Below are 22,776 nucleotides of genomic sequence, written 5' to 3' on the forward strand. Positions count from 1 at the left end.
CCAGTGCCCTTCCTGTCCCAAACTTCTTCCTTATATCCAATCTAAGTCTTTCCTCTTTCAGTTCGAAAATCGAGATTTTGGCCTGGATATGACAGAGCTATTGCATTAGTTGGAAACAGAAATACACCTGTGAGAAGACCGTGGGAAGAGGTTCAATCGAAGTTCACCTTCAATCAAAGCTGATTGAAAGTGAGGGTGAAGCACAGAGCTCGGTGCTTGTAGGGTGGTGAGAAGATAAAGTTTTGTGAAGGAATGTGTGCAGTGGAGAAGCCACTGTGCTGCTGAACAGGCTGTGCACATAGTGAGGAAGTGAAGATTTTATTCTTTTAGGCAAATTATTACCCATCTTTGATTGTCCTTTCACAGTCTTGGCCAAGTCTATTAAAGTCAGACAAAGCATGAGTCTAGATCTGCACCTTTGAGCTTCAGGATGGGTATAAAACGGGGCACTATGGGTGGAGGAAAGGTGTGCCTGGTGTGAGGAGCATCCTCCTCCTCAGTCACACTGTGAACCTGTGGAACTGGATCTAGGTAGCGCTTTTCTAACAGCACACTGCTTCTCAATAGTAGAGCTGGGAACATTTTGTCACAGGGTTCATTCCTCTGCATGTATTTCTTCTGTCTTTTTTGGCAGCTGCTACCAACCTTTTTTCTAGCTTTAGTGTTGCCTTCCCAGTTACGGCTCTCTCAATATGTGATCTAGATCTGCTGGTTTTGGTTTCCATTTGGGAATACCTGATTGCAAACCCAGTTCCCATGAAGATCCGACTGAAATGCTCTAGATCCTGAAAAGAGTAAGAATCCACATGAAGCTCTCCCAGTTTGTTTTGAGCAGCGTGTTGGGTTATCTAAGGTGTGACTTCATGGTTATCTTTCAGAGGTTTTGGAATGTGTTTACTTTGTCACACCCACGGTGTGGCCTCCTCTCAGTGGAGGTGTTAAGGTGCACGTGGATGTGTTTGTGAGGGGTGAGAGTCTGAGAGTGCTGTTGAGAAGCAGCAGCATAGGAGATTTTCAAAAGAGAAAAGAAAGGAAGCTGAAATATTTCTCCATTCTCATGTGAAGTGGTGGCTCACCATCCCTGGAGGTGCTCAGGAACCATGGAGGTGTGGCACTGAGGGACGTGGTCAGTGGGCATGGTGGGGTGGGCTGATGGTTGGACTGGATGTTCTTAGAGATGTTTTCCAGCCTCAGTGATTCTACAGCTCATGTGCAAGAAATTCACAACTCTATGGACAAAATGCACAAGAAGGAAAGAATCCTCAGGCTTCCAAATCAAGGCTAACTACAAAGTAATGGGCAGAAAGGGAGTGAATACACCTAACGTTGCTTTGCTGACACTTTCTACTTCATTTTATAATGGTTTCTAATAACAACACTCTTTCCATTCCTTTCAGTTTGATTAAAGGAAGGGGAGTGTGACCACCAATGTGAGAGGTTTGTCTGAGTTCACTTGCTGGAATAAGGAGGTGCTGGTATTTTCACTTGTAAGTATTCCCACTTTATCTCAACTTCATAGGCTTCAGCTTTCTAACCGTGCAAGCAGAATATTCATGCTGCAAATACTGACAAATAGTTGCAGGCACTTTTTAATGAGAATAACATTCTCTCTGTCAAACCCAGAGATGCTGATTTCAGCTATCGCTGGTAAAACATTTGGAGCTGCCACATTCGTTACAAAATGTGAGTACTTATAAAGAAAGAAAGTGACTGTAAGTAACTGGGAGGACTGGTTGGAGTCCATAGTATCCCTGCTATTCTGGTTTCTGCTTCTTCAGGCATTCATTCCTGCCCAGTTATTTCCATGATAATCAATGGCCCACCCATTTCTGAGCTATGTGGGCTAAGACAGACAGAATCTTTAAATACACTGAATGTTCTTGCTCATTCCCATCTATTATGATCTCTTTTTTTCCTGCCTACTTGTGTAAGAGATATTAATAGTTGAGTAGAAGATGTATTTTTCTGATGTTTCTTAACATCTGAGGGGTTGAACAATTTTGTGTTTGTATTTATGATGTGTACATCACTGGGTTCTCTGAATTCCTGTTACTGGTGGCTGAAGTAAAAGCTATATTCATGCTGGATCAAAACTCAGCTGAATGTTATCCTTCCAAGCCTGAAGCATTTTAGAGCACGTACACGTAGGCACTTGCTAGTTTTTTGTCCATAGCCAAGTTATCCAGCTTTTTCCAAGAGCAGAAGCCTTCCTGGGTTAATGGAAATTGTGATTTGTGAAGCATTTTGAGATACAGTCCACATTATTCTGAAACAGACTGGAATTTTTCATGCTCCTTGGGGCAGAATTCAGTGAACACTTTGCTCAGGAGCAGTGCAGATCCTGTCTTGGTACCACTGTGGGGCATTCAGGAAGGTTTGGACAAGTTGTTCTCATTTATTTATTCTTTCTTTGTGTATCAGACTTCCTCAAGTGTCTGAAGTGACTGACTTGTCCTTTGTTACAGTGGTGGATGAGAAATATCAGTGGCTGGAATTACTGATGTTAAATGAATAAAGGCTCATCTTCCTTTTTTACTGCCACTACCAACCTGCTACATTCTCACTGCATAGAAGCAGGTACATTGTAGGATTTGTCTAGAAACTTTGATCTTGAGCTCTGATCCTACAAGATGTTGCATGAGCAAAGAACACAAACATGGCTGATTCTCAACCCTTGTACAAATTGCTTGAGCTGCTCTATCCCCAGCACTAGCTATGAACCACCACAGTCAGGCAGATGTGGGAGTGACTCTGGTCAAAATTCATGTAGAACTTAGGAACAAGAGAAGGCATGAAGTTACATATGGTTGGAGAGCCAATGGTAGGACCAAAGTGAGATGGTTGGGAGTCTGTGAGAGCATCGCATGAAGGGCAAATAAAAGGGCAAAGCCCAGCTGAGCAGGGTGTTCAGGGCAGCGAGCTGTACGACAAACATGGCAGGCCTGCTTGGATTGTAGGTTGGAGGCTCTCCCTTGTGTATGCTTTGAAGGAATGGCTGGACACAAGGACAGGCAAAGATTGTTGCTGGGGGCGAGATAACTTCCAAATGGAGAAGTAGATCCCAAATGGAGAGGTTCTTCCTGAATGCTTGTGTTATGTGTTTTAGTTTTATGGGCTGGGTTCACCTTGCAGTGAATACAGAGGGAATGATGATAGTTACTGACTGCTGGGGCTCACATGGGGAATTGGGTGCAAAGAGGGGACCGGGGGAGGCAGCCCTGGAAACTGAGAGAGAACAAAACATCCCAGAGAGCCAGGCTGATAACGCTGTCGTGATGGAAACGAAGCGGTATTCCAGAGACCAGGCCAGGAAGTGGATGTCACAAACCTTGGCAAAGCGTTGAGGCACCGAGGGGTCGGAGCCAGATAAGGGAAAGCTCGGGGCGGGGGGCTCCGGGCAGCACTGAGGGAGCTGGGGGTGAGAAGGAGGGAGGAAAGGGTGGCGGGGGAGGGCGGCGAAGGGCAGAAGGGAAGAGCGGCACGGGGCTGGAGATGCAGAGACTGGGCGTCACTGCTCGCGTGGGAAGGCGGCGGGGCAGATGCAGGGGATGGATCAGCGGCGGAGGAAGTGAGAGCCGGGATGGGCTTCCCACGGGGAATGACAGAGCAGCGGGAGCGCTGCGATGGAGGAAGCGGATGCTGGAGGGGAGCCAACATTGTCCCCGCGATAGGACAGAGAGGCAGGGGGGGAGGAGGAGGAGCGTGATGCCCGAGGCGAGCGAGCCTCCACGTAACCGTGAGGAGAACGGCGAGCACCGGGACCGCGTCGGAGCCACCTGCCGGCACCGCAGCGCGGCCGCTCGGAGCCTCCGCAGGGCAGGGACGGCGCCCCGGCCCCACCCCCACCCGTCAGCGCCGCCCCCCGCCCCTCGGCACCGCCCCTCGCCCCTCGCTGCCGTGCGGGCGGAGCGCAGCGCAGCGCCTCGTAGCGCAGCGCGGGGGCTGCGGGCTCCGCCGGTCAGTCCGCGCCGCAGCCGAGCAGGGAGAGCCGCCCCGCGGGCAGCAGGAGGTAGGGCCGGGCAGGGCTCGAGCGTTCGTGCGGACGGTCCCCCCCACCCCCCTCGGCCGTGTCCCCGCCGCAGCCTCCATCCGCCGCACAGCGGAGCGGCCCGGGCCCCCCCCGCGCCCGGCAGCTGTCAGCGCGGAGCCGCCCCGCCCCAACGCGGCCTCGCCACGGAGCCGCCGCCCCGCGGAGGGACCGACACCGACACCGGCACCAGCACCGCGGCGCTGCGCGTTATTGGGGTCCGTCCCGAGCCGCGGTGCGGGTCGCGCCCGGGAAGGCGCTGCGGCACGGGCGGGGCGCGGGGGGCGGGCGGAGCCGGGCGGTGCTGCGGCTTTGTGCTGCGGGGCCGGACCTGCGGGAAACGGGCCGGGCGGCGAGCGGCATCGAGTCGCCGTGTGCGAGATGGAACGGCACTGCGGCGGACGGTGCGGGGAGGAAACATGGCAGGCTGCGACGGGCGCCGTAGGGTCGCGCTCGCTCGGCGCCGTCCTTAGGTAGAAAACCTCCGCGTTCTGTGTTTGAATCGAGACGACCCTGTAGATGGAACGACCGTCCTCTGCCCGGCTGTGCCGCGTTCGGAAATGAGCCGCAAAGCGCCGCTCGCCGGGGTCGGGAAACAAAACCAAATCCCATCGCTCGTTCAGCGGCCGGGAATGCATTGTCCTCAATGACGGCCGGGAACAAAGCTCCGAGCCCGAGCGATGCCGGCATCGCGGTGTGAGCTCCGCGGGCCATTGCGGAGATGGGCTGAACGGTGCCCGGAGGCTGAGGGGGGGTGGGGAGGTGGGGGCCGCGGGGAGAGCGTGGGCTCACGACTGCGGAACGAGGCTGAGCCGGCGCTGAGCTGTTTCGTTATCGCATCCCGTAGCGTCGGCTCGGTGCTAAAAAGGAGGTCGGCTCGGAGGAGAGGACGGCAGCGCCTGGGGATGAAATAGGAGCTTGCAGCTGTTTCAATGGCAGAAAAAAAAAAAAAAAAAACAACGCAGAAAAGCATAACGAATGCTGTTTCATCCCCATTGTGGTGTGAATCCTGCGGCTGTGGGGTGGGTGAGCTGCTGAGCGCCGCCTGCACGCAGAGCTGGAATGGAGGGGGCAAATGCTGCATGCATGGGAGACCCCGGTGCAGCTCCGGGCCCCTTTCGGCCAACACACCGATCTGCTGCGTATAAGATGCTTCTGTGTTCCCTTCAACGTACATGAAATGTCATCATTTAAATCCCTTTTGTTGGAGGGATTTATTTTTAATGTGAGTCAGTTACAGGATTTAATATTCCTAGTTGGATTACGACATTGTGTTCTGTTTGTGAGGAGGACATATTTGGGGCGTATTTTGTGGAGCACAGATGAGGTCTGTTTATGCAGATGCTGAGGGCTCACTGCAAAGGATACGCAGACTGCTGATCTCTACAGGTACCTAAATTCCTTAGTCATTCAATCTGGGCACAAGTTAAAATCCAGCCCAATAGCTGATTGCTGCTGCCCTTCCCCATGAGTCAGCTCCGATACACAGCCCAGACTGCTGCCTGGCTGCAGGCCTCCCTCCCTCCTGCTCGCTGTTCCGTGGTTCTAGGAAAACCTCTGCAGTCAGCTGTGCTCGGGCTGTGGGAGGTGGATGGGCTCAGCAGGGTGAGGAGCCGTTGGCAGCACTGAGGGCTGTTTTGGCTTGAAGTTAAATAAGGGGTTGGGAAGCAGAGCGCTGCAGGTTGTTTTCCGTGCTGTGTGATGCACACCATGAATGGGCGCTTGGGCTGAGAGCAGGCTGCCTCTGGGTGATCCGTGCTGCACGGGGCCGTGTGGGGTTGCTCTGATGCACAGGCTGGTGTGTGTGTTGGGGGTTTGCTTCCAGCCGATGGAGCTGCAGAGTGTGCCATTGCAATCAGCCCTACCCTCTGCGCGAGCTCATGGCGGTGTGCCCGAGTCAATCCGGAGGGAGTCGAGCCTGCATTTCTGCAGTATGAAAACGTACTCGTCTCCTCTGGCTTTCTGCTGTGTTTACAACTTAGAAATCACCTTGTGTCTGGTGGTTATCACCAAGGACCTCTTGCATGGCAAAGCAAGTGTTGGAGTGAAATGCGTGTGCTGTCAAATGGCACCGAGCTGCAGTGGCTGTTCTGTAAGGAGACCGCATTGAGACTGCTGTTCCCCAGCGCTGTGCTTTTCCACATGTGGTTTCCATTGCCAGATCTTTGTTATTACTCCTAAAATGACCTGTAGCTAATCTATTTTTCTGATAAACAAGGGTGCAATGCTGCTGCAGCCAAAGCCGGGCCTTCAAGGCTTTGCCTTCATCCAGTGAGAAGAAGGTTATGGAGATTCTGCATGCAAGGGTTTTGGTTTTTATGCTCAGTAGGTCTCATCTTATTTAACGGAGTGATGCAGATTAATTCTATGTATTTAAGCAGTCCTCTTTCCCCTTCCCCTCCCTCCCCGACTTGTCCAGTGTCATTTCTTTTTCATCTATTGGCTCATTCCAGATCCAATTGGTACTGTCCATTTCTCATCAAAAAGCCTGACTTTCCATGAGGAAAACTTTCTTATGTGTCATTGCATGGTTGAGTTCAGACCAGGTTTTATAGCTGATAAAGGTGGCAAGGGAGGGTGGACTTACATCTGAAACCATTATTTCTACTATTCACTTATTTTCTACTTATTCACTGTATGTGAATAGGAGAAGCTGTACAGCCATCTGGGTGATCCCAGTGGTCTTTTCCAACCTTGGTGCATCTGTGATTCTGTAATTGTTCTCAGGGGTGGAAAAGTCTTTGTATGGCCAAGGACACGTTAAGGTTGAGGAGTGTCTTGAGCTATTCTCTCTCTGCACCATTAGTATTTTTTGTGTCTCTTCTCAGAATGAAGTTTTTGGTGCTAAGTGTGAGCTCTTGAGGATGTTCCCCCTTGCTCTTCTCTTTCCATTTTGTACAAATGCATCTAGTTCATTCTAGAGCAGCATTTTTTTTTTAGCATATCTTTGGTGTCTCTGCTACTGCCAGAGAAACACACTGTGCTGCTGCATGCTCATCTTCATTTCACCATCTCCTGAAGGCACTGAACATTGGGACCACAAGGTGAGACAGCGTTGGTTTGGCTTATTCAGCAGTGTCCTCTGTGAAGAGGAGGGCAAGGAATGAACACAAGAGGCACTCGGCATGAAAGCCTCATGCCAACAGATGCTAACACACACACGTTGGTGCTGTGAATAGCCGAGCTGGCCATACCACTTGTGCTGTTGGAATGGGAGAGGTGTGCCATTAGTACACAGGCGTCTAAAAATACACTGCTGTGAGTCTGTTCACAGGTAAATGTTCCAAATTAAGTAGTTTTTCTATTCGCTGGAGTGCAGAACATGTGCTGTTCTTTTTTTGGAAGAAGAGGCCGCATCATGAAGCTGCACCTGCTGGTGGCTGCTTGGCTTGTTGTCTGTGAAACACGTTCAGGATGATGCTGTTGGGCTCCTGCTCATGTTCACATGGCCACAGCTGGTACTGTACATAAGAAGAAACCATTTCTCTTCAGTTAAAAACATACTTTGGATGGATGGGCAGCACTGATCCCCTGTGCCAGTGGGGCTGCGGGCGATCTGTCATAGATAGGTGGTTGTGTGTGCAGTTTAAAAGAGCCAATTTGGCTGCCATTAGCTGCTGGAAGGTGTGATCAGGGTGAGGAGATGCAGCCTAGAGCAAATAAAGCTTGGGGTTTTTTTGTACTGCTTCATGACCAAAGTAGCCAACTTGAGGAGTGCTACAGCGTTCATGAGTGGTTGTGGTCCCTCCCAGCCTTCATCCCTATGGATTACAGACACTTAAATGTTTTCTTTAAAGCTGGTTTCTCCTTGCTGGGGGCTGGGCAGCCAGCTGGGTGTACTTGGCCGTAAGGTTACACTGAGTACTGAACCTGAGCTTGGGTAGCATCATCTCCCAGGCCAATCCAATAGGCATCTCTGGGAGGGCCCTCATCTCTCCTGCAAAACTCAGTTCCCAGCATCATTACGGCCCCATGTGCTTCATCAAGGTGTTGTGAGACTCCCAACTGCCCAGCAGTCATTCAGATCTGCTTGGATATTCGGTTCCTGTGAGTTACGCTATCTGATCCACTGTCTCGCTGTTGGTTGATTTATTATAGAGTGGCACAGAGTGTCTGCTTTTGGTTCCTACTTTGACACGTTGAAAGAAGGCCTTGTGTTGGGAAGAGCAAGAAGGCTGTCTGGGTGTTTTGTTTTGGAGGGCACTGCTTGTGCTGGCTGGGCAGCTCTGCAGCCCAGTTTGCAGTGGTGATAATTTGTGGTTACTGCAGTAAGCAGTGCAGAGCAAATCGTGCTGTTTTGTGCAACGTGACCAAATGCTTATTTCTTCTACTTATTCTGTGGATCTCGTTTAACGCCTAGACATCACAAAGTGCTAATTAAGGCAAGTGGCTCCTCTCCTTTTTGCCTTCAAAAGGGAAAAGGGTGCTGTCTGCAGATCTATGTTGGCTTGATGTAGGTGAGCTTATTTTAACAGCTCTAGGTTTTTGCTTTGGCATCTGAGTTTGAAAGCTTTTGTCTGTAGCTAAACTAACAATGAGATTTCCTTCCCTTTCCAAGGGCTATCACCAACTTCTCTCTTGGTGAACAAAAGGTGAGCGTTTCAGGGTGATTTCCAGCCAGTCTCTGTGGATGGAATGCTTTGCACTGATGGGCAGCTCATAGCTCTGGTATGCTACCAGCAAATCAATTTGTAGCAGCACTGGAATGTGGCATGAAGCTGGTTATCTTAGATGGAGAAAGCACATTTTGCCTCCTGCTACCAAATGAGTGGTTTTTTGGAGCTTCTTTGAGCCTAGGTCTGCCTATGGCAGTCAGCGGGCAAGTGGATATGGGGATGTTTTGAATGCTACCTTTAGAATACTGTGTTTTTATTGAAATATGAAATGCTGTCAGGAGGCCGGATTCTAAATCTGAAAGAAACTTGTGGTTGATATTGGTGGAACTGTGGTGGTTTGTACCAGCCAAAGATCTCATCTTGCAGCCTGTGAGTTCTGATAGAGCAAAGGCTGGCGCCTGTTGCGTTTTGCTCTTCCACATTTTTGGCATCAGAGGAGCTTTTTCTGATTGTTTTTCTCATTTGAAGGCTGATTGTACTGAGTGACCTCTCCCTAGTCAAGGGTGGGCCAGTTTATGTGGGAAAGTCTTAGTCAATGTGTTTGAGAGATTAGTGGGACTGCGCCACAACGAGCGCTGTGCATTACGCACCGGAATGTGCTGGGCATCTGCCAGAGATTGGAAGCAGGGCTAAGCGACAAGCGCGGATGCTGTCACAGTCTCCCTAAAATAGTACTCTGGATAACAGGAGATGTGGAAAGTTATCACTTACTTCATTTTAGCACAAATGCCTTCCTGAAAATTGGTTGCAGACGGAGGGTTCAGGGAGATCCTTTTGGTTATGCATTCTGTTTGCATCTTGATAACACTGTGGTCCTTCGCAAGCCTTTAACCAAGGGCAGGGTAGGAACATAGGTGAGAAGAAAAAAAGCTAGAAGAAAAATAAAGGAAGAAAAAGCTGGAAGAATAAAGCCATAGAAATGAAGCATAAGGCCTGCAGCTCAGCTTGGGGCAAGCTGTTTACGTGCTATTCACTGTTACCTGATTAGGAAATGAGGTGGGTTTGTGTCCTGGTGTGGGTTAGGAGCAGCATCCTCCCATTCATCATGTCACGGTGGTGAGCTGAGCTCAGAGCCTCAGACACGCCTCAGCTGGTTGGTAGGAGCAGGATTTTGGAACATGGTGATGGATACAAGCAATTGGAAGTTGGGTATTAAAACAAGTGGTGGTTTACCACTGCAGGCTGCACGTGGTTTTGTTTAAGGGTAAAAATAAGCACATTTGACTTTCAGTCCTTTATCAACATGAGTCTGATCATGTGGCTTTAGCCATTGGCGTAAGCCATTTAAACTTAAAACCTGTGATGCCTGAATTAGTTTCTCACGGGGAGGAGATGAGTTAGCTTCTAGATGGGATAACGTAGGGAAGAGCAGGGGCCAGAGGCTTGTAGCAGGGGTGTAATGCCCTGAGTCAGCAGGTAGCTGTGCTCAGCCCTGCTGGGCACCTGCTGTAGAAAAGGAGAGCCTGAAATATCTGTTCTCTGGGTTCTTGCTCTTGTGGCTGCAGGGACTTGGCAAGGTAAGAGAAAAGCAGGAATGTTATGGACTAAGAGGTCCAGAACGAAAAGTCCAGACTACCTCAAGCCGTGACCTTTCAGCACATGTGGATTTCGGGCCTAGTGATGTGCGTTGTGCTTTTAGAAAGGCCAATGGATTACCTCATTTGTGGAAAAATACCTGCCAGCTTCTGATCTGCGCTAGGAGCCTGGCGTCTGTCCAGCTCTCAAAGACTGCGAGATGTGGTTCTGCCATCATGTCTGGACCACAGCTGAAATCTCTGGCCCCAAGCATGATCCACGTGGCTCATGCTCAGAGGAGAGCAGGTCTGTGTGTTCCCCCCTGAGCTTTGGTGCTGGGAGAAGGCTCCTTTAGCACTGAGTGCACTGCTGCCTGGCTCACTGGGGAAGGAGGGGCTGCCCTGCTAGATGGACAAAGCAGGGTGCTGTGGTTGTTCTCCAGGGTTGGGCTGGGGAGAGGACGTGGCATAGCAGATACACCACGGGGGGATTCCCTGACCCCAGCTGGCCCACTAAGCCAGCTTTGCAGCTTTGCGTTGCTGGAGTGTGTCAAGTAGCTTTGTTGCTGGTCAGAATCTGGCTCCAAGGAGGGTATGCTTTCATAAAACACAAGCAAAAAAGGTGAATCAAATTAAATAACAATAATAAAATGCATTCCAGTTGGCATGTCACTGAGATTCGTGTTTTTTAGTTATGTATAACTTCTCGTGTTATTTCCATGTATTTTCGAGCAAAAAAAGTTACAGAAATTGCACAAATTAAGTAAGAGATGTGAAAAATGGGCAATAATGCTTTAATCTGGATGTGAGAGGTGGCGGAAGCAAGTTATTTTTAGAGATCTGTTCTCCTCGTAAGCAAGACAAACAAGAATATAATGACTTCAAGGTGGATTAAATGTATCTGACGAAGAGTTAAATATATATGACCCAGGCAAGTGGTGAAGTAACTATTGTGCAGTACTATTTATTTACCAGATTGGTAATGAATTCACAACCCGTTCTTCACTTTGTGTGGCAGTGAAATAGGGACCCTTGTATTCTTTTTATAATGCTACCAGATTTTCTTTCTCTGAGATGCTCAGAGGTGAAGAGATGTGAATCCTCAGCTGTGCCACATTGCAGGGCTCCAAGCATGTGGAGCTGTGCTAATTGATGTTGTCATGGCCCGTAGATCAAGGTTTTACATCATCTCTGTATAAAAATGAGCAGAGGAACATGTCTGAGATGAGACGTTGCTCGTTTCCACTTCCGAACTGTATTAGAAATATAAAGATTGCCAGAAATGTGCAAAGGCATCAAAATGCCAGTAAATAGCTCTAAGAGGGGACAATGGTCCCCTCATTGTGGGCAGGTGCAAGTAATGGGGAACGCACAGCTCATATGTGTTTCTAGTTTGAGCAATCCTCATCCAGTAGCAAATGTGGAGTGGGGTCATGCAGCTGGAGCAGTGGAACAAAGATCGGTATTTGGGTGTAGGGGTATGGCGGGATCTAGGGATGCTTGTTGAGGTGCTCACTGGAATAGGCTGAGGCAAAGAAGTTCTGTTGCCTTAACTGGGGTCGTCTTCTACACAAGTGGATGGGATGCCATGGAGTCCTAATGATCTGCTTGGCAGGTGAGGGCCACATGGACATACCAGTGATAGGTGGAGCCGGGGCTTGTGGGGCCATGCCGGCTGCTTTAGAGATGTTTCTACAGCTGTTGCCCACCAACAGGAAACAATGTCAGTCACTTGGACCCGCAGTGGCTCAGCGAGCTTGGGGGGTTCAGAGTCACAAAGTTCCTTACATTCCTGGCAGAGGGCACAGGACCTCTGTCACCTTAATGGCAGTTTGCAGGGCAGTGTGTCCGTGTTGTTGCAGCATGCTTTTAACTGAAGAACAGCTGTTTTCACTTTTAACTTCTGGTTGTCATCAGCTGCTGAAGAGCCATGGAGGAACTTTGGGCTTGAAGTTAGTTCTTGAGACTATTTAATTGGTGCCTGTAACAGTCTTATCCTTGAAGGTTTTATGCATATTTGATATAAGCGCATCTCCTTTCTGCTGTTTAATAGCTTGGCTATCACTGTTTGCTCTAAAGAGAACTAGGAGGGCACACAAAAATGTAAAACAGGAACAAAAATAATGTCATAATTTTTAATGCTCTATTTTGTGTATTGATCAAAACATTGCCCTTTATGAAAGACTGAAATGCTTGATGGTAATGAGTGTTGAAAAATGGTCACTATGCAGGCAGCATGACTGCTTTATCAGAGGGGAATTTCCAAATTGCATTCCAAGCATGTTATTAAAGGATTAGATAGATGGGCGATTCACCTTGAGCTAACTGTCCTGAAACTGTGATTATGCTCATAATTTGTATAAACATCCATTATGCAACTAATACTATTTTGAATTTCCTTTGTGCCTCGCAGTGGTTTATATTCTGGTTAGATATACTAGCAGTATGAATTTGATAGCTCTTGAGGGAATGTGTATTTTGGTTGTGAATATAGTGAGGCCCTGGCAGTGTTGCCCAGAGAGCTGTGTGTGCCCCATCCCTGGAGGTACCCAAGGCCAGGTTGGATGGAGCCCTGGGCAGCCTGAGCTGGTGGGGGGCAGCCAGCCCACAGCAGGGATTAGAGCTCAACAATCTTTAAGGTCCCTTCCAACCAAAGCTGTTCTGTGACTCCAAGTTGTAGTTTTTGATGTGTCCATCTGAGGCTTGTGTCCATGCATCTGGTTTGGCAAAGGAGCTTGGGGCCTTATTGTTGGTGGGCTGTGCTCTAAGCAATGTAATGTTACTGGGGCACTGCCATGGGCTGAGCCTGGGCTGTTTTCAGCTCTTTGTGCACCAGTTCTGCTAAAAGCTCTGGGTTTTGTTGCTGTTGGGTTGGATTTCTTTTTATTTCTGAATCGGAAGCGCAGTCCTGGTGAGTGTTCCTTAATAATTACTCATGTAAATGGCAAGGTTTGTTTGTTTTGATCTGCTATTCTAAATTGCATTCTCCTTTTCTCAAAGCAGAAAGTACTTTAAGTCACGTGTGTAGTGGAAAAATACTCAACTGTAGTGAAATAATACCGCTCTCTTTTTCCTCTAGATTGACCTTAGTGTGTAATAGTATATGGGAGTGTTTTGCATGTTGTTTCCTCCCTCGATTATGTTGATAAAATTACAAAAAGCTTCCCATTTTTGTTATTAGGAACAATGCATTCTTGTTCCTTTTGAAAATCTTTCCATCCTGTTTTTGACGTTCATTGACTACAGCCTGGAAAATGCTGGTATTTTTTAGAGCACTTAAGTCATTTTCTGCATTCGAGATAAAGGGCACAGCAGCCCAGAACGCCTTTGGAAGTGCTGGGTGGAAGCTGAATGTGTGTTGAAACACACACATGGGGTTTGGGAGGCTCCAGTGCTTCAAATGGAGTCTTGGTGACTTATTCTGATATTTTGAGCCATGTAAATGTGGGGTCAGGTGGAAACCTCACATCCAAACTGCATCCTCTATCCTTGTTCATGCTAACATACTGCAATGATAGCATTAGCAGTCTGTTCCTGATTCTGCAGTGCTGATGTTGTATCAGATGCACTCAGTCATTCTGCTGAAGTTTGTGACTCTCATGGAAGGACTGATGAGCCACTTTCCAGATGTGACATGCCTGGGGTGATGATGTTACAGGTCTGATCTTAGAAGTCTTTTCTACCCTCAGTGATTCTGTGTTGTCTCTGTTTTGGGTGAGCAGCACTTGTTGCTCATAGAGCTGGGTCTCTGGCAACAAAGAATTCTCCTTGTGCTGTTGTACTGAGACATTTCACTCTATGGCCTGAACAAGAGGTTCAGATGCTGACAGTCTGAAAGCCAAGCAGAGCAGCCTTAATGGAAGATCCAGGAAATAGAGTGGCATTGATTTGGATGCTCAGTAGTATAATTTGTATGAGCATTGTGTTTGGCAGTGCTTCATTTAAAGCTGTGACTTTGGTGGGGGAATGGGGTGGAATGTACAGCTTCTACCTTAGTTACTGGCAGCAGGGGAAAGCTGCAGGCTGACTATGTAAAACTGACTGGGTCACAGTCTTCTCTGTGATTGCCTCCCACTGTATTGCAGTCCCAAGACTTTAGGTCATCCTGAAGTCAGTGCATTGCTTAAAATAGGCAGTTCCTTCTGTGACTGCTATTCCAATTCCAGTACTTTAATATTAACCCTTCTCTACAACACTTGAAGTCGCTGTGAATAGAAAAGTTCTTGAATTAGCTTTACCAGGGAAGCTATGTACTTGGAGCATCAATGGTTCACTCCCAAGGTTGGAGCTATTCAGGAGTCAAACCCCCATTTCTTCAAGTCTCATCTGCTGTGATTGCTGAACTGACAATACTGATGAGTGGGAGATGGAAAGAAGCAGAAAATGGATGAAAATACAGTGAAGAGTATCTAAAATCAAAAGAGGTGGGGGGGAAACCAGGAGTGATGCAAGAGAAAAAGGTGATTTAAAATAACGACAATAATAACAATTAATTATCAGATGTTTCATTGTGCCAAGGCAGCAGGCTGCCGTATGATACTGGTCACGCAGGACCTGCCTCTCCTCACTGTAGGTTCAGCCCTGTGTGCTATGGCAGGAGGAGAATGTTGCAGCAAACCACTAATTGCCTTTTGGGAGGCCACTGACAAGGGTGGGTGCAATCTGAATGCTTTTGCTTGGTAGGAAGATCAAGGGCTTGGCAAGTTCAAATGTGTGCAGCGAGCGCTGTCTCACCAACCTACGTGCTGTAGGAATGCACTGATGAGAGGTGGGTAGAGGTGGGAGTTTAGTTCTTCTTCCCCAATGGTGTTTTACATTAGTTAATATAAAGCATAGTAATACAAAATCAATTTTGGCCAAAGCACTTCCTTAAACTTGCCTACGGTCACTTGTTGATGTAAGTGAAGCTAACATTGATGAAGCCTATTTGCATCAGATTTGTATTAGATCTGAGGGATTTATTACTTCTGCCTGCATTTATGCTAAGCAGAAGTACTATCCAAGGCAATTCTGGATAGTAGATGCTACATACTTGCAGGCTGTGCATTTCCAGTCAGTACTTGCTGGACCTTCCCATGTCTGTTGGTGATGGATCGTAATGCCACCTTGTGGGGTACCAGCACGTTGTTCTCTGCTTGGCATCATTCATCTGATTCACTTGAATTCAAGTACGCTTTTGTTTCTAAGGAAGAGTGTGTGGAGGCAGCTCTGTACAAGCAGCAGTCAGTGTGTGCCCAGGCTGCTGCTGCTGCAGTGTCCTCAACGTTTCAAATGATTTATAGGAATGTAGAAGAATCTGCGACAGCGTAAGGGACCTTAGCTTTAATGTCTGCTTCTCACTGACGAACATTAACTACTTAGCAACGTGAATCAGATCTTGGGAGGCTTATTTTAGAACCAGCTCCTGTTTCTTGTCTCATGAGCAGTGATTCAATTATAGGGGGAAAAAAAAAGCAGTTATATAAATGACCGGGGGTCAGATGGGCAGTGTGTGTGCTCTGTTACCAAAGGTCCCCCCATAAACTTTAGCCTGGACCCACACAGGGTTGTGGGCAGGTTAGTTGTGCTCAGCATCCCGCTGTGTTTGAGCCAAGCCTCCACCTGGGCTTCTGCATGCCATGGGTTCTGCCTTCAGAGCTGTTCTTCTGCTTAGAATAGGCGTGTTGACAGAAACACAGGGGCTGGAAGGGACCTGTGGGAATCCTTGAGCTCAACCCATACTAAAGCAGGTTCCCTACAGCAGGTCGCACAGGAAAGTGCCCAGGCAGGTCTTGAATAACTCTGGAAACATTACACTGAGTAACTCATATTTTATGACTGTAACAGAGTTAACTGTTTTGGATAACTCAGGATCGTGACCAGCTCTGTAAATTGAGCAAAACTGAAAAATATATAGATAAGGGTGCTGCTACTTCTTTCTGAAGGGCAAGAAACCCTGCTGCTCAGGCTTATGGCTGCTCTCAGCAGGGTTAAACTGTCTTCAACTTGCTTATGATCCATCTTTATGAAATTAATAGCAGATTGAAGTGGGAGGAAGGATGGAGAGCTGTGCTGTCTCTGTGAAAGAAAATCTGTCCAGTGATAAGGCTGTAGTTCCTACAGAGCTTCCAAAACATCCCTGGCTTTTGCTGCTGCAGAACCTATTTTCTCCTGTTCTGTCTGTGGATATTTAAAAGCAAAGTACAGATGGGGGGTCATTTTGTCTCAGTTAAAATATCTGTGGGTAACGCCTGAGCTGGTGAGCCTTCAAAAAGCCTTGGTGGGGTGAGGGGTCTGCAAACCCTGTGTAGGGACACAGCTGTTTTAAGTGGCACCGCTTGGGTTGATGAAAGGGAAGAGCTGACAGTTGTGCCTTGGGCTCAGAGCATCACAGGCCCAATTCATTCTGATAGCAGCTGTTGGTATCTAATGCCTGTGAAAATGAAGCTCCCAGTGTTATGCTGCAGGTGAGAGTGTTGCTCTGGTTTTCAGCCTCAGTACTGTCTGCTTCCCCTCTAATGAGGCACATGGAGAATTACAGGAACTGTTGCTTGGGGGGATAAAAGTGTTGCTTTGATATTTTCTGCTGCTTGTGTTGACGAATGGTGATGAGAATGATTTTTAACCCATCAGATGGAACAGCTGATTAAATGGCTGTTCCAGCTTTTGTGCTCTACGTACAACAGCTGTATGGTTACTGCTCTATGTCCCCACGTTCTGGATGCAGCAGCTCAGTGTGTGCCTGTTGTGCTGATGGTGAATGTGACCCATGATGTTCATGGTCAGTGCCAGAAATGCTCATTCTAAGGGGTAATGAGCTTCAGGGAAAACAATCTGTTTTAAATCAGCATCTGTGCTGCCATTTGTAACCACTCCCAGTCCAAACTCAGGGTTGGGAACCCCCCAGAACTGTGAGAGTGATTTTGAGTTCTATTTACTTCTTATTTTGCATAGAACATATGAAAATTTTGAATGGTTTGGAGTTTCAATGGACGTAAAATCCTTGTAAATACCCAGCACAGCTCTCTTGTGTCTGCGATTCATGGGTAGTTCAGCCATGGCAAAGTCAAGCAAGCACAAATCTCCTTGATACTGGACTGCACCATCTGTCTAATCTATGCGTGTCAGAGATGGCTTGTTTGGGTCTTTTCTTCTACAGCCCATTCTGGAGAGACTGCATTACAATTCCTAGTCAGTGAGTGTTTTCCTCTTGATGTTTGTGACTTAGATAACGAACATGTTTTTCTTGTTAGTTTTGTAATGTGCATTTAATAAACAAAAATGCAGTAGTTGGTACAAACCTCTTGTGGTCATGGTTAAACCGGGTACTTGTGCAGCTCCACAGCCTTTTCTGCAGTAGCTGAGGGTGATAGTAACGTGGAGTAGCTGAATGGAGGAGTGGTACTGCCAGCACTTGTGGGGCAATGAGCACCAATGTGTAGTGTAGGTTTGTCTGTTCCTTGGGGCTTGTTCCTGTTGATCTGCTGCTAACCTGAAAAGGCTCCGTTCTGTTCATCCAGAACTTGCCTTTGGTTGATGGAATGTCAGAAATGAGCATTTGAATGGATTAGCTGTTTTGTTTCTGTTTCCTTTGAGCAGTTTGTGTGAGCTGTCCCTTCTAAATGCCAGAGGAGTGCAAGTATTGCAGCATGACATAAAGAAACCCTGGGTTTTGCAGGTTACCTTTTCTTCTGATGTCTTTCCAAGAGCAAAGTGATGCAGTGACACAAGTCCTTATGGATCACAGAGGATCCTCCTCCACCTGGCATCGATGGGAAGGTTTTTCTCCCCTTTATTTATTTATTTTACCTTTGCTTGCACGTGCTTTATGCAGAGAGATTCCTGCTCTCCAGGCGGCTGAGCCTGATGCACGATGCGATGCTGGAGGGAGAGCAAACTGTTGTCATTCAGAATTAAAATGGCTGAATCACTGCGTGGTGAGGCACTGTGTTAAGATGGAGTCGAGCAAGCAGATCGCTCCAGAAATGAGGGGACAATTTTGCTGTTGCTTTTGAAGTTCTAAAGCCTCTTTCCATACGTTGTGTTGACGCTGATGCCATCATGAATAGGAGTGTTTTATATAAAATTCCACTTCAGAGCTTCATTCTGTCCTGCCTGTGATAGCAGGCACTGTGCAAATGGAAACTAACAGCAGGATCCTTAGGGAAAAACAGGATGAAGTAATGCTCAAAGGTCTGCTTTCACCTCTCACTGTTTCACAGTGCATATTTTTGATGGGGAGTATAATAATAAAAAAGCTAGCGTGGTGTAATCCTGAGGTTTATATTAAAGCTTCTTAGCAGTGCATCATGCAATTCAAAACACTCTGTTCATATGTTCCCGTATGTGCCAATCCAGACGTTTTCCTGCTTTTATTATTCCGAATTAGGGTGCTTTAATTACTGGTGACCTGATTTGAATATGGACTTGGCTGATTTCGTTTCAAGCATTGATTGCAGTGCACTGGATGGGTCACGTTTTCATTCTGTGCCTCTCACAGCTGCTCTCTCTGCTCCACTCTGAGATGTCACATCTCTCTTCTCCATGATGCTCAGGGAAAGAGCCTTTGTGTGTGTGCTGGGAGAGGAGGGCTTTGCCCACTTTGGTGTCTGGAGCGTGTGAGTGCATCCCATTGAGGCTGTGCAGTGAGAAGGGCAGCCCAGGCCCAGGCACAACCCACCAGGCCTCTGGAAGCCTTATAGCAGCATTACACCCCCCTAATGAGCTGTTACGCTGCATTTTTTGTAATGAGGAGAGCTGGGCTTCTTCCAAGTGCATGCAAGCTGCAATTGTAAGAGGAAAACACAGCTGGCTGGGGAGCAGGGAGAGCCAGAACATTTGATCACGAGTAATTGTTCCGCTCGAAAAATGTCAAATGACAATGGATGTCATTTGGAACGAGTGATAGGGCAACTCTGTACCATGTTGGGATTTCTTCCAGTGGGAGTAACACAACTGGTCCCGCTGCCTTTTTGGCTGTAGAACCAGTGGCAGTTTGGAAATCCTTCAAAAATGACCTTTCCTGGATTTCATTCTTTTTTTTTTTTTTTCCTATCCCATTATTTGGTAAAGCTTTGAAATGGTGTTTTTTGCCCTGAAAGGGGAACAAAGCTCAGGATTTCCCCAGAGAAATAATGCTTTTGGAGCCTGAGAAGACCACAGAGGGAGCATTCTGCTCGTTCTCCTCCCAAGGCTTGTTGTTCCACCCATGATGGCTTCTGGAGTGATGCACAGGAGAAAGGAAAAGCGAGAGGAGAGCTGGAGAGCTGCCAGGCCTTTCAAAAGACACTGCAGTAAACAGCAGTTAGGTAGGAAATGATCAGGACGAGCACTTTGTGCCTTGCTGTGTGTTGTTTTTTTTTTTTTCCCATTGGTTAGGTGTTGTTTTTTGCTGGCTTGGGTTTATTTTTTTGTCTGTAAATCTTCAGTATCTGAGAATCTTGGCTTTCACTTTGAAAACAGAAAGAAGGTGGCAGGCAGTGCCATTAATCTGCAAGCTTTCCTTCGTGGCCATGTCACCCTGTCGTACTTAAAAGGCCCAGAGCAAAATGAAAAACACCTTCTGCTGTTGTTTCCTAAACAATTACTGAGCCTGGTTCAGTGCTGCACTTTTGCAAGACAATTCATACAAATGCATTTGTAGTGTCAACATCTATGCAGTGTCTTGTGTGACAAAGAGTTACTGGCTGGCTCTTTTACACATAGATGTGATTGCTCATTGTACAGTGAGCTGTGCTCTGCAATCATTTGCTGTCAGACTCCTCCTTATGCCTTGTAGCTGGCCAGGTTCTACATCTGCCTGCTGATGCCTTTGGGGCGTAGCACTTCAGGATATCTGCTTTGGATATTATCCTTTCTCAGAGTTAGCATTTAGTGCATGTCGACGTTATTTGTGTTTCTCATTTTCATCCCAAAAAATGGTTTAGTGACTGTCGGGTCCTTGGTAGGCCTTAAGCAAGGAGAACTACTCTGTGGATTCTTCTTCAGCCACTCATATCTATCTCAAGGCAGCACAGAGCTGTTTATTATGGCTGAGCAAGCAGCACACATCACAGGCTGGTTGTATGTGAATTTTGCTATCATTGATCATATTAGATCTTCTGTCAGCATCCAGGGTGAGTGATGGAAAGTGAAGCGTGTCTCTTCCAGTTACCTTCTACCTCTACGGGAGCTGGGTCGTATGCTTCCATAATCCAAAAGACAACAAAATGCACTGATTTCTTCTAAAGTGCAGGGAAAAGGAGGAGGGTTTCCAGAGCAAAGCCTGAATGCAGGGAAAGTGAGTAAAAAAAAAACTAGCTCTATGGTGGAGCCGAGTTCTACTGGCTACAATGACTGTGCTGTAAAATGGTTGTCCTTGGAGGCAGTTGGTCATATTCAAACCTAATGTTAACAGACATCATGCACACAGAAACAAGGACAATAAAATTACCCAACCAACCACCACTGATAAATTCAATGTCATTCTGCTTTGGCACTTCACATTGGGATTCAGAGCACATTCTGGGGGCTCTTTGCATATGTTGAGGGAAGCAGCACTATTACTTCACAATCTTGGAGCCACTTAGGAAAGCAACAGAAGATTGCACTGTTTACACACTTAAGAAAGAAATAAGCAGAACTGAACTGGCTGAGGGTTTGAGGCTATTGGTCCATGTGTTGGAAGGAGTAGAAAGCAGCATACTGAAAAGTATTCAAGGAATGGAGTCAGTGTGTAGTGGAAGTGTTTCCTCGCTTTGCTTATTTGTGAAGGAAGATGATAGAATAGGGAGTCATTTTCTGAAGCAACAAATGTTGGCTTGCCCTTCATGGCAGAGCAATTCCTGATGTGGAATGGAGGAGATTTTCTGGATTTCTTGTCATTTTGGAACCTTTCTTTTTGACATCTAGATTCTTGGGGGTGGAATGCTGCACAGACAGCGCCAGTCTTCAGGGTCTCTTCTCCATAGGTAAAGTAGAGATGAGTGGCAGTACGTGACATTGGGACATATGTCACAGCAGCCAGTTGGTGAACAGGGACAAACCCTTGAGTCTTCTTTGTGTAAAGAGGGTTTTTGAAGTTTTTCTTAACCAATAGTGCAGTTGCAACTGATGAAGTCAAAGCTGTAGGGGAAAGCAGGAAAAACTGTATCTCTATGGGCTTTTTTTCCAGCCCTTCTCATTTGCCAGATGTCCATTTTTTCTTTGCAAAGGGAACTAAGAATCTGTAATGAGGTCACAGCCTTCAAGCAGTCTGAGATGTGTAATGCACATCATTGGAAAGGGTGTACTCGTGTTTCAGGAAGAGCTCATCAGTGGCCATGTCAGAAAGAGTCATGATATTGTTTCATGTCACTGTGTACTTTGGGCATGGAGGAGCAGGGCTGGGCATTTCATACCAGGCACTGCTGGGGCAGAAACATCAACCTCTGCATCCACTGCTGTGCAGGCAGTCAGCCTTCTTTTGTCATTAATCCTCCTGTGCAGATTTGTGGAAAGCAGCTAAATGAGTGGACTACGTTATAGCATTTTATAATGGTGGAAAGGCAGCGCTCATGATGTAGATTGAAATGGCAAAATCATTACACATCAGTTATGGAAATGCCAGTGATTTTCTTGTGTTTTTACTTTTGTGTTATTTGCTGTCAGCTGCGGTGCTTTGCACCTTCCAAATACTTTATGGAATACATTGAATGAAGCAAGGTTCGGAAATCTGGCTGGGGCTGGGCTCCTGCTGCTTAACCTGAGCATTGGCTTTTGCATCTGTACGTCCTGGAGAAGCAGCAGTCTCCAGGGATGTGGAGCAGATGTTGGTTGCCAGTAAATGGGGGAAAAATAGTGATAACAACGAGGCATTTTATTTAGCGCAGCAAGCTTGGGATGATGATGTATTTTGTCGTGAATTCTAAATACTGGAGGTCTAGGGTGATGCATCAGGCTGAGTTTTTGGGAAAATTAGGTAAAAATGGGGTAGTTTAATTGTGTTAGTTGCCAGGTAGTGAAAGCAGCAAAATCTTATTTAAATACCAAGTGACTCTAAAGCGAGTACTGAAAAGTGAAGAGGTTGTTAACAAGAGGAGGCAAATAGAGTTCAGAAGTTATTGGTTTTTGGATGAGGAATGCTAGAATATTCTTCAAGGGCAGGACACATAGTTATTATATTAAAAACTCAGAATGCAAACAGGTGATGGAAGCAATATGTAAGATACTGCCCGGTGGGTAGAGCTTGTGAGGCTTTAACATCTGTACCCAATTTAGCTCCTCTGGATTTTTTTTTTTTTGTTTTTTTTTTTTTGCTGCAGCACACATTTCTCACTCTGAACTAATAGTACATAATAATAAAACCTTGGGCTTTTGCCAGCACAAACAGGGCTCTGGCTAACTTCTGGAGTGTTGGTGAAAGTAGAGAAGCAATGCAGCTGTTGGGTTGGGTACGTGCCAGCTGAGGATCTATTTCCCAGACACAAAACCCCCTCAAATCAGAGTGAAGTAACAATCAGATATTTTGCATGTTGTTGTTTCGTGCTGCTTTTTCTTCAGCATTGGTGGCTGCTCTGTGTTGTGACTGGGGGGGTTTGTAAGCAGGGATGGTGCAAAGTGTGGTAACCACTTGCAAGTGAGTAATTGCAGAAGAAATACAATGTTTTTGCCTTTGATATTT

General features: G+C 46.9%; 1 protein-coding gene across 6 annotated transcripts in view; it reads left to right on the forward strand.

Annotated features, from left to right (window-relative positions):
- The window catches only part of SPTBN1 (spectrin beta, non-erythrocytic 1), a 149,779-nt gene that overhangs the window by 36,937 nt on the left and 90,066 nt on the right, over positions 1 to 22,776 (forward strand). The window contains exon 3 of one of the 6 annotated variants that reach the window (XM_085542530.1): positions 1,398 to 1,487. The gene's annotated coding sequence lies outside the window, so the exon portion shown is untranslated. Of the gene's footprint in view, positions 1 to 1,397; positions 1,488 to 3,515; positions 3,569 to 3,901; positions 4,010 to 4,083; positions 4,263 to 4,330; positions 4,501 to 22,776 lie in introns of those variants that run through there. The other 5 variants (XM_085542535.1, XM_015856705.2, XM_085542531.1 and 2 more) reach the window with 5 other exon arrangements.

Source organism: Coturnix japonica, chromosome 3, assembly GCF_054131305.1.
Source record: "Coturnix japonica strain WE chromosome 3, WE-NBRP24, whole genome shotgun sequence".
In the NCBI taxonomy this organism is placed as follows: domain Eukaryota; kingdom Metazoa; phylum Chordata; class Aves; order Galliformes; family Phasianidae; genus Coturnix; species Coturnix japonica.